This window comes from Bombus fervidus, chromosome 9, assembly GCF_041682495.2.
Source record: "Bombus fervidus isolate BK054 chromosome 9, iyBomFerv1, whole genome shotgun sequence".
NCBI lineage: Eukaryota > Metazoa > Arthropoda > Insecta > Hymenoptera > Apidae > Bombus > Bombus fervidus.
In genome coordinates this window covers 8,768,330-8,780,603 of record NC_091525.1, presented here as the reverse complement: position 1 = coordinate 8,780,603, position 12,274 = coordinate 8,768,330, and the positions used below count along the sequence as shown (strand labels likewise).

Here is a 12,274-nt window from a genome sequence, read left to right as displayed (position 1 = left end):
CGCCTTTACCCTCTCTCCTTTCTCGGTGGAAACGAGCCTCCGAAAGGCTTTGCAACTTGTTTGAAAAATTGTTCGCATTAACTCGTTAATGGACGGCAGTTTGGAGCATTAGCTCGCTACCTAGAAATGTTGTTTCGCCGACGAAAAATTGCGACCGCGTTTCAGAAATTGTTTCCTGACCGCCGCGGGAATTATCGATTCCATTTTGTTGAGGCGCGCGCACAAAATGGCGCGAGGATGTGTAGTTCGCGGTTGTCCCGCAATTCCGCGATTCTAAATATCTAAACGACGCAAATTATAATTGTCGTTGTAAAAATTTACATTTAACGTTGACAGATAATTTGAACAATCATTTAGCGATCCATGAAATTGTTTGCACACTTTTGGAAAATTTTCAGCTATGTGTATATGTATATAGTCTGTGTTGTAGAAAGGAAACATTTTAGTATTTCATTGAGCGCTATATTGAAATTTTAGAGACAATTTGGAAGATTCGGTGACTCGTGAAAGTATTTGAACACTTAGCGCGGAAAGCTTTGAGGGGCACATTATGCGTATTATAGGAAACATTTTGCAATTTCATTGGCAGAATTAGACACGATTATTACGTACTTATATGACAAGTTTCGAAAAGTTTTCTATAATATATATAATATTGAACATTCACACGTAAAAGGGCTTTCGTACGTCGATACAAGTACTTGAATAGTTCTGTAAACCACGGTTAAGACTTACATGCTTACATACACATTTGAGAATCGTGTTTTCGAATCGTTACATCCATATCAAATATATATGGTTGCATCAACGAGTATTAAAGCGTGAATGAGTCAGCTATTTTTACCTTTTATATACTTTTACATACATATATAGATTATGATACATATATGTGACATATATAGGTATGATTATTGTGCTCCCTTCTATTACTATTGCAACATAATGGAGCATCGTATTCTCATTGTACGTATAAATCTCTGATTTCAAAATCCTAACATCCCACATACGGTAGTTACAGAAAGTATTGCCACACCGCTGTATTTATTATAGCATTTACATACTAATCGATTTGGCCTAAATATATCAAATTTCGTATCATTTAATAGTATTCTCGTATAACTACAAAAGTTTAATACCGAGAAAATGAGATATGTGGAACCTGATAAAAGGAACGCTTCCTTGAAAAACAAGGGTGCATGCCAATACTTTTTGTAGCCACAGTTGAACCGTTAATTTTTATATCAAAATTGAACAAAGATTTCCTCGCAATGGGTACGTTCGATCGTACGTCAAAGATGTCCCTTCAGGAGGAAGATTTTCTTTTTGTTCCCTTTTTTCTTCCTCTTTATTTCTCATGGTTCCACCCTATGGTGAACAAAAGACGGTCCCATTGCGCGATTTATAGCTACGCTTAAGAGAACCTACTTACTTCGGTTCTCGTTGCAGCCGCGGCAAATCGAGTTGACCCTTGAACTTCGAAACTTTGTTGCGAGTTGCAGCTCGAATTGGCCCCGTAACCGCTGTAACAGTACTTGCTTTCTAAATGCGCCGTCCAACCCCTTCCATTCCCTCCCTCCCTGTCCAACTACCTTTGTGTTTCATTTCCTAGCCAATTTCATCCGTCTTTCTAGAACCTGACAAATGAGTCGTCGTCACAGGAATTCTAGAGTAGTTATTCATATCGAATGAAATTTTTTGACGAAAATTTTTTGGTGCCTGTGAAATAGGAAACGTTGCAAGTGGAGAAATATGACTATATGAAATTAGGACGTATATAATAATTAACAGTATTATTATAACTATGATGATGTAGTAATAATATTAACTATAGGACGCTATATTTAACGAAACTAGACGATGTACACTTCGGTACACAAATCTTAAAACGTCCTCTATTTTTAACTCTTCGAATCCGGCCGACGTATATATACGTCTTGTATATCCCGATAGAATTCAGGCGACGTATATATACGTCTTGTGTATTCCGATAGAATTCAGGCGACGTATATGTACGTTCTGTGTATTTCGGTAGAATTCAGGCAACGTATATATACGTCTTGTGTATTCCGATAGAATCCGGGCGACGTATATATACGTCTTGTGTATTCCGATAGAATCCGGGCGACGTATATATACGTCTTGTGTATTCCGATAGAATCCGGGCGACGTATATATACGTCTTGTGTATTCCGATAGAATCCGGGCGACGTATATATACGTCTTGTGTATTCCGATAGAATTCAGGCGACGTATATATACGTTCTGTGTATTCCTATAGAATCCGTGCGACGTATATATACGTCTTGTGTATTCTGATAGAATTCAGGCGACGTATATATACGTTCTGTGTATTTTGATAGAATTCAGACAACGTATATATACGTCTTGTGTATTCCGATAGAATCCGGGTGACGTATATATGCGTTTTGTATATTTTCATTGAACCAGGGGAAAGTTTATTTGCGTAGTTATTTATTTTAGTTATTTATCAGAGAATGGCGGGAACTGGATCTCGTGCCGACACTGGGACTGCATGCTGATCGGTGGATCGTAAATTATGTCGAATTAATGAATATTGATGGGAAAGTATTATTTTCGAATATTTTTGTTTCTGTCAAAGTTTCCCGGATTGAAAAGAGTTAATAAAATTTTGATATTTAGTCTAGATCACGAATTCTAAGTATTTTGTCATAAAATTATTGACACGTTGTACACGCGCATCCTTCGTCGTTTAAAATACGAAGTTAAACGAATTCTTAGAATGTATAATTCCTCCGCAACTTCTTCCAATGTTGATCAAAACATAATGGCTGTCGTGAAATTTTTGCGCGAGGATGTTGTTTGCTGGCGGCTTATAATACTTAATGCTAGAGTCTGTAGTTTCATTTAATCTTCTGCTCGTTAATATTCACCTTCTGCACGGTAGACATTATCATTATTAATGACGCTTATTACGTAAAGCATAAAAGATCAAATTAAGTTATAACGACAGAGTTTATAATGATTATTAAATTAAACGATATTAGTTCAAAGCCAAGGCTTATCGTTTAAAGTAATAAATATAGTGCGGTACCTTGTTAAACTCGTAATTTACAAAAGATAGTACATTTTGGAGAAAAAAGAAGGTTTCGTTTAATTTTATGAATTAGGAAATCGATTAACAAATAGGTCTATGACAATAGTGTGTGTTTGTATTGTATATGGAACTTTGAAGTTACGTTGGTTGACTGTGTGTGGAAACTTTGCTTAGACGATGATAAAACTGGTACATATACACCGCTTCAAAGTTACTCCAACAATGAAGACTTTAAAAGAAGTTTGAATACCATAGTCATAATAATAAAAAGACGTTGAACATTTTTATTCGATCTCAAGTGGACGATTTAAAAAGTATAAAGAGGTATTCATAAAGTGAAAACTTCACTATTGATAAATTCCAGAAACATGTATAGATCATGTACGATCTACGGAATAAAAATATCATTTGAATCGTCGTTATTTTAGTCAATTGTATTTCCTAGATGATACACAGCGGTTCGACTCTTTTAATGGAAACATGCAGCAAATGGCGCATGATGCTCATTACGTATGTGTTCTAATCACTGCACGACCAAATACACCGGTTTCGGCATAATGCTGATAACCTTATCGCTGACAAACAGCTTCCAAATTGATAGCCTTTATTAGGGATCCTGTAATTAAACGGAGATACGTATTTCTCGTGCTTGGATTGTTCCCCAAATTGGAAGAATTACCGAATTATTGCCGTTAATAATTAACCGTTGGAAGATAGATAGGTATTTGTTAATTCATTTCTCTGAGATTGAGCAATTTTTGACGCGTGTTAAATGAATGTTTAACTTTGGAAGTTAAAATTAATAGAACGAAATAGCTCTACCTTTTATTAATTTCTAAGTTCGTTGAATAATCTAATACACGATTAATATTTACTTCTGAAGAAACGAATGATCGTCTTCGGTAAGTTTATTCGTTGCAGGAAGATAATATAGGAAAAGAAAAGAAAAATGATCGAGTTACGCCGTTGTTGGAAACTATAATTAAATAGTAATATGTATATCGTTATAATTGTTTTAAGAAGTACAAAAGTCAATTATTTCTTGTTTGAAGAGAACAACTTTTACACGGTCGTTCTATGATTCTCTTCCTTGCGTTATGAAATTATTCTGAAAACTACAGAAGACTTAATTACTTTATTTTAAATTATTTTAAAAACCAGAGAAGATCGTACCAGGAGATATCGTCGTAAGATGAAGGAAAACAAAAATTACAAAGACCGGAGCGAATCTTCCTGGAAGAAGAAGAAAACATTAAAATGCTAAACTTGATCAGAAATCTTCCTCATATTATTATTATCAATGGCGTGTATCGCTATCTATTTACAGTAAAACTATGTACAGGTCATTCCAAGTGACAGAAGCGGCAAGAAAAGTAAAAATTACAAAGACCGGAGCGAATCTTCCTGGAAGAAGAAGAAAACATTAAAATACTAAACTTGATCAGAAATCTTCTTCATATTATTATTATCAATGGCGTGTATCGTCATTTATTTACAGTAAAACTATGTACAAGTCATTCCAAGTGACACAAGTGACAAGAAAAGTAAAAATTACAAAGACCGGAGCGAATCTTCCTGGAAGAAGAAGAAAACATTAAAATGCTAAACTTGATCAGAAATCTTCGTCATATTATTATTATCAATGGCGTGTATCGTCATTTATTTACAGTAAAACTATGTACAGGTCATTCCAAGTGACACAAACGACAAGAAAAGTAAAAATTACAAAGACTGCAGCGAATCTTCGTGGAAGAAGAAAACATTAAAATGCTAAACTTGATCAGAAATCTTCGTCATATTATTATTATCAATGGCGTGTATCGCCATTTATTTACAGTAAAACTATGTACAGGTCATTCCAAGTGGCACAAGTGACAAGAAAAGTAAAAATTACAAAGACCGGAGCGAATCTTCCTGGAAGAAGAAGGAAACATTAAAATGCTAAACTTGATCAGAAATCTTCGTCATATTATTCTTATCAATGGCGTGTATCGTCATTTATTTACAATAAAACTATGTACAAGTCATTCCAAGTGACACAAGTGACAAGAAAATTAAAAATTACAAAAACTGCAGCGAATCTTCCTGGAAGAGGAAGATATTAAACTATCACGTAACCAGAAATCTGCATTTGTTTAGAATTAAATGCGAGCAATTGTAAGAGATACACACAACAAGACAAATAAAAGTTACGAAAAGTATAGTGAATGTTGCTGGAGAAAGAGGAAAATATTAAATTATTTCTTAATATTTACCAGTAATTCCTATTTTTATTCAACGCGTCATCATCTATCAATTTTTCAATATGTGTACTTAAAAAAAAAAAAAATACAAACGAAAACAAGTACGTACGTGTGTAATACAAAAATCAAGTAATCCAACGTTCGCCTTTGACTCGTTCAGATAAACGTGATCTTCCTCGCACGATAACACGGATGACACTTCAACGAGGCTCAAACTCCATTTTTCTTCTCTGTTTCTCCCTCGGTTGCTTCTCTTTCGGTTCTCCCGTTTGCTCTCGTTCCTTTTCCCTGTCAACTGGTTCGTCGATTTATTATTCAACGTGGCGCGTTCACATCTGGGACGATCGGGGGATCGAACGCAGACAGGAAAAATGGTCGACGACCGGGCAGGTCTGATCGATTCGTTTCTAAACGCGTCGACGACCCAGGCATCGTTAAACGACCAGCGGAATATAACGAGCGGACGCGTCGTTTCGACGAATATGGACGTTGCACTCGTTTCTTCATAATGGCCATCTCCCCTCCCCCCCTACTTTTCTTTATTTTTCCGCCCCCTCCGTGTATCTTTTTTTTCTTTTTCTTTTTATTTCATGCACGTGTGTGCGAATGTATTCAAACGAATTTGGAATTCATCAAATTATTGTATGGAAATGATGTAATACAATAGTGGACGAAAGAATTTCCGTGAAAGAAAAAGTCCAGGAAGACGACATTTTAATAATTAATAATTTTACAGGACAGATCATTTTACAAAACAGATTTATATTTAATAAGAATAACAAATAGAATATATGTTAACTGTACAAGCGAATAATGCAAATTTGTCAGTGAAGCTGATAATTTATTTAAGAAATCAACAAGTTGTTCGATCAAAGTACAATATCTCTCGTTGTTTTCTCTAACTGTGATGCATCTGTTTTAGGCTTAATTAGGATTAATTCCATCCTGAAGAAAGTCGTATCTTCGGACAAGGTTTAGGTCTAATTTTAACGTGAAATTAAAAGTACTTGCAATTTTCTGCGACGCTTTTCTTTCTTCCTTTTTCTTAATGACATTTTACCTTCTTAAATAGCCGTTTTCAATATGTGGAAGATCGACAAAATTCGAAGACACTTAAAAATATGTACAGCGTTACAAACTTTGGATTCTATCGTCGAGAGCTAAATATGTTTCGATTAATTTTCTCGATATCTCGTAGCACGGGAATTTCAACGAGTGAAAATTCAGGAGAACGGCGCGACACAGTTGAAATAAACAGGGAGAACCGGGACAATGAGAGCCGGGTATTTAGTGGGAATTTAAGTTGCCCTCAGAGTGACGAAAGTTAAGTCGTAGAATGTTGTCGGACTTAATGCGAGTCCGGCTGGAAACCGCAACGATAATTTTCTCGGGCGGACCACCATGCACAGAGCTTTCCTTTCCCTCGGAAATTTTCCGAAAACCATGTTTTCTCGCTTCCCAGCGTGTAATTTTCCGCGACGTTGACTCGATTTTCGGGCGGCAGTCTTGTTTACTAATTGAGAAAAAAAAGCGTAATCGTCCTTTTTTTCTCTTTGTCCAAACATTCGTTTACCATCCAATTAGGTTAAGTGAAATAACGAAAGCGTTAAAATTCTCGAGGAAATAAATCGGAATAGTAAAAGGTAGTTTGAAAAAGTAGTTATACGAAAATGTGTAACTTGGGAATTAAAAGTCTATCTGAAAGTTGAAAATCAAAGTGTACTTTGCAGGATTTTGAACGTTGTTTCAACGTTACAGCCAAGTTAGAAATAATGAAAATTTTCAGCCGAACTGTGCGGACGGTCCGTTGAAAGCTCTCAAATTTTTCCAAAGATCCTTCTGAACTCCAGAAACCTTGATGCTAATCCTATCAAAGTGCAAGACCAGATTGCACCTCTTGAACTTCCATCGTTCGTTTCGTCCCTTTGGAAAATCGGAAATAAAAGTTTCAGGGAATAAAAGAAGTAAGAAAATTAGACGAAATTTATACACACGCTAAATCGAAGAGATCGTCAGAGAATATAAAATTGATGAAAATATCCCGTAAAAACTCTAAAATCTTTCAAAAGTTCACTGCAAATCTCCAAAGCCCCTGAAAATATCCCGTCAAAAGTACAAAATTAGACGCAAAATTCCTAGAAAATTAGACGCTCTGTATGACGTATGAGGCGACGATCCCATTGACGAAGACAAAAAGGAAAGAGACCGACGCGAGAAACAAACGATAAAGAAATTTCATACGTAGAGAGGCGAGATCGGTATTGTACGAGAGAGATCGGAAATAATGCATGAAATCGATTTGAAAGGCGGCGCGCGATCAAATTCGACAGTGATGTAACGATGGTTCGCGTTCGTCGATTGTCGCTGATGTAACGTTGCCACCGATCGGACAAAAGTCTCTCTGTTCGATCGATGTGGCGCGATCATATCGTTGGCGGTGAATTGAAATCTCCTGGATTCGACCTCGCGTCACCGTGGTCTTTCCAATAAATTTCACCGTCTCGCCATCCAACCCAACCCCATCTCTTTCGAACGATCGTCGGCTATGATTTGTCAGGAGTAGAAGGTTATCGATACCGCGATAAATTCGGTGTCGCTTGTTTAATTGTTGGCCGGGTCGCCACGTACAAACCTTCTCGAGCTAACTGCGACACACGCGGACGCGTGCGATCAAATTGCGGATAAATGGTGGCTTTTCTATCGATGACGTGTTGCACCGTGGTTTTCCACGATAACCCCGTGGATATTGTTTTTCGCCCTTCTCGGTTTAAGAGCTTCGCATTCTATTTTAGTTTCACTTGTCCGCGGTTGAGAATCGCCGGTATAGAAGATTCCTATACACAGATGACGATCACTCTTCTCGTGTTCTTCCTCGATTTATTTCGCTTGCGAAATGTTGCATCGTTCTTCGAGTTCGTGCATTAAAAATTCCGAGGTAATAGGAAAATAGGAGGAAAATAACGGAATAAGAACGGAAATTGAACGTCGTTTATTGTAAGATCGCGGTATTTTACATCGATGACGTGTTGCACCATGGTTTTACCGCGTGATCTCGTGGAAAGTTATTTTTGCTTCCACGTGTTTTCGATCGTATTGCGTCGAATTGCGTTGTAGTTCGCGTTGGTACCAGTCGTTCAGAATCGAAAATTCTTATGTTACAGACTCGTATGTGGGATAAAAATGAAAGGAAAAATCGGTTAATGTAACGGAGATGAATATCTTTGACGGGGATGATCACATTTTTCTTAAATAACAGAGTTGTGACTCGTTGTTTGAATCGAACTGTTCAGCATTAGAAGTTCGTACATGGTAAAAACTCGTGGGCGGAATATTCTACCGGAATCAAGATAGAAAAATTAAAAATTAATTACACCGTGCGAGTAAATAATGGCTTTCGTGCTTATGACGTGCTGTTCGTCGTAGTTTCGCAGGACGATCTCGCGGATGTTGATGAAAAGTCCAACTTCTTGGTTCTTTTTTCTGGGTCAAGGATTCAGAGTTTGCTGCGTTGAAGATTCAAAAGAGAAACGAATATTAACGAAATTAGACAGAAGAAAAGGGAAAATTAAATAGAAAAGCAGCAAAGTGGAAATGATCGTTGACAATTAAACAATACCTTCGTTCTCGAAATCGCACTTCAACCCCCTAAATCGTCCACCCCATCGAACAAACAACATTGTTTTTTCTTCTTTTTTTTTTCTCTCTCTCTTTATCAAGCTTTATTATTTCTCTTTATTATTTCACTTTATTATCTTACGTAACATCGTCGAACACCACGTTCCATCTGTTCGACCGTGAAAAATGAAATCACCCCTCTAATCGAGGGTGGCGACGTTATTGATATCTCCACGTGACGCGTGTCCGTGTGCGCACGAGACGTGTCCACAGAATGCTGAATAATTAGTACACCGAGAAATTCCCTCGAAAAGCCACGCGTTCGTCCACGGTTTTAATTAGAAAGGGCGGAGAAAGGGATGGTGGTGTGCAGAAGCAGGGGCAGGGTCGCTTTCGCGAAAAGGAGCCTTTCCACTCGGCTAATCCCGAGTTTTGCTCAAATAATTATGTGCCTGCGCTCTTTGATCCTCGTCTCCTCGCCAGATACCGTTCATTCTACCGCGATTTGCTCGCTGAAAAAATATTTGCCGAATCAACCAGTTGAAACGGTAAACGTCGTCCAGTGACAAAAATGGAATTTTTTATTAAATTAGAAAAAAGAAGAAAATATAGAAAAAAGCTTTTTAGGTCTTTGTCTTCGTCGTGATTTATAAAAATCGAATCGTATGGAGAAGCTCAAGATCATTTCGCGAATGATGTTTCATGTGAAATTAGCAAGAATGAACGTAATAATAAATTCGAAACTTGGGTGGTAATTTTAATAGTTGAAACGTGTCAGTCTTAACACTAACATTACCAGGCTCGGTGAAATGACCGGTTTCGAAATTTAATTTCGAATTGTTATTTCTTTTGTTAACTTGATGTAAATCATTATATTATCCGATCAATCAATTTCTCAATGTTTGTTAATAATTATTATTTTAAACTGTCTTATTTCTGATTACGTTAATTGTTTTTTTGATCGGGACACGTGTATTTAATTATTAAAAATAGTGTTAAGACACTTTCGATATGGTTTCTGTATCGTATTGTTATATCATAGTTTCATCGGTTAATGCGTGTTGTCTTTTTAACATTTTCCATAAAATTCTATTGGATTGGCAACCAAGTGATTGCGGATTTTGTCAATACCACCTAATGACAAAATCCGCAATCACTTAGTTGCCAACCCAATGCTATTATTGCCTCGTTCTCTGGATTATTTGTGACAGTCAAAACTTACTGAGTCATAGTTTCTAAGAAATAATTATAATATTGTTATAATTATGTTATCGGACAAGTATCTAATAAACTGTTCGTTTTGTTTGTTTAGGTAAGAGATGGAAGAAAATTGTCTTGGAACGTAACAACTAACCAATAACCAAAGACAGTAACATCTTGCAGCGCAAAATGCAGGTTTTTATTTTATATATAAATATATATACTGTTAGTTTTCTTCTTGTTTCAAAAATTATATCGATTCGTCGTCTACTAAAAATTACATGCGACGCAGATTTAAATAAATCACCAATGAAATATTTCAATCCAGATTGTATAAGTCATACGATGGTAAAATTGTTGCCTTTTTTGAAATACATAATTAATAAAAAATTAACGTTGCACGATAGTATGAAAGCTGCAGTAGTGATTGTAAATGTTTTAAAATTACCTAAAATTAATCGTTACGAAAAGAGAAATAATAATAAGAAACAAATAAATATAACGAAAAAATGAAAGATATATAGATTGTAACTGTTAATTATTTAATCACCGTGTAATTTAATCATCGCGTAAATGGATAAGAAAATAGATGGCAATTGAAAAATTCGATCAGCTACTTAAGACGAGGCAGAGTATCGCGAGTTAAAATAAAATAGTTCCATTACGTTCAATCTTGGTCCTTCAGAATGATTTGCCCTTTCGTTCAGAATGATTTTTCTTGCCGAGAATGAAAGACGAGAAAATTTGCAACGGCGAAAGTGTTGAAAAATCAGCATCGAACGATCCTTTCGATCAAATTTACAGAATGGAAGAACCTATTGTCAGAGACGATCAAAGAAAAATACGCATAAAAATGGGCGAACGAAACAGAAAAAAGAGAAAGAATTCGTGAAACAAAGGGGAGAACCGAGCAACAACGTGGAACGGAAATCGAACGAGATATCTCGAAGAAATTCATCTCGTTGGCAAGCCAACCCGATGTAAAAAGCCATCGAAGCGACACAATAACGTTCACTCGCAGCAAGCGAATATAAATTCGACGTTTTTACGGTAGCTGTTTTTTGTCTAGCTCGTTTTGTGTGACGACTCGCGAGCACACCGGAAATAGCCTCAGCGCCGGCGAAAGGAAGTCGCCCCGCCCGGCTTTTTTTTTTCCAACGCCCTTCGTCGAGCCGCGGCTGTCGTTATTGTCCTGGAAACGCGATTTAATTATGAGCCTCCGGGCGTTGTGCGCTGCAAATATGCCGGACTGATCGCTCGGATCCTGAGTTTCGACCACGCGACGCTATTTCGCGGCTTCGCTGCGCGCAAACGATGCCTTTTCGCTTCCTGCCAATTTTCGATTATCGAAGGTCGAGGTTTTTGCAATTACACGACGCTACTCAGAGATACTATTTACTTGCTAGAGGTGGCGAAGAGTAGACGAAGAATGGCCTGTACAGTTTGTCGTCCGAGAGTCGTTGGAATTTGGAGAATTCGTGCAACGATTGAGAGAGTCGTCGGTGATTTTGAGAATCGCGCAAAGCGTTAGAGACTCTTAGAATCACGAAATAATTAGAAGAATTATTTATTTCTTTCTTATTCTTTATTTGTTTAATTTAAGTAATCGTAGAATTGGACTTAAATCATCGGGGAATACAATTTTTGCAGTGATTAAAGGGGGTGAAAAGGGGTGAAGTAAGAGCATTGTGCATATAATGTAGTATAAGAATAGTATAATTTGCGAAGATAAATGGAGAAGATAAACGGATTCTATGGATTATTTATGAGAGTCGTTAGAGATTTTAGGCATCGCGCCACGATTATGGGAATCGTCGAAGACTTTGAAAATTATCAAATATCCACGCCAAGTGTTAGAGATTTCGAGAATCGTGAAATAATCGTGAGAATTATTCGAGATTTTGAGAATTGAGAAATAATCACGAGAATCGTCAGCAAGTTTAATTAATTGTAGAATTGACTTGGTTTCGGAGAAAGATATGCCTATTTGAGAGAATCAGAATTTTTGGCACTTCGTCTTACGACGTATCTTCGCATCACTCCGTGTGTTACACCCATTCAGCCTCGTATCTTAATTGGACATTAAATTTGATTTGCTACAAGATCCAAAGTCAAATGTTCATACAAGTATGTGTTTTTC

General features: G+C 36.9%; 1 protein-coding gene and 1 long non-coding RNA gene across 2 annotated transcripts in view; both read left to right on the top strand.

Moving 5' to 3' along the window:
- Sdc (Syndecan) overlaps window positions 1-12,274 on the top strand; it is a 237,766-nt gene that overhangs the window by 84,763 nt on the left and 140,729 nt on the right. The window lies entirely within an intron of this gene.
- Window positions 1-12,274, top strand: part of LOC139991075 (uncharacterized) — a 94,384-nt gene that overhangs the window by 40,415 nt on the left and 41,695 nt on the right. Inside the window, exon 2 of the long non-coding RNA XR_011800732.1 lies at window positions 10,247-10,329. This is a non-coding gene — a long non-coding RNA (uncharacterized lncRNA). The remainder of the gene's footprint in view (window positions 1-10,246; window positions 10,330-12,274) is intronic.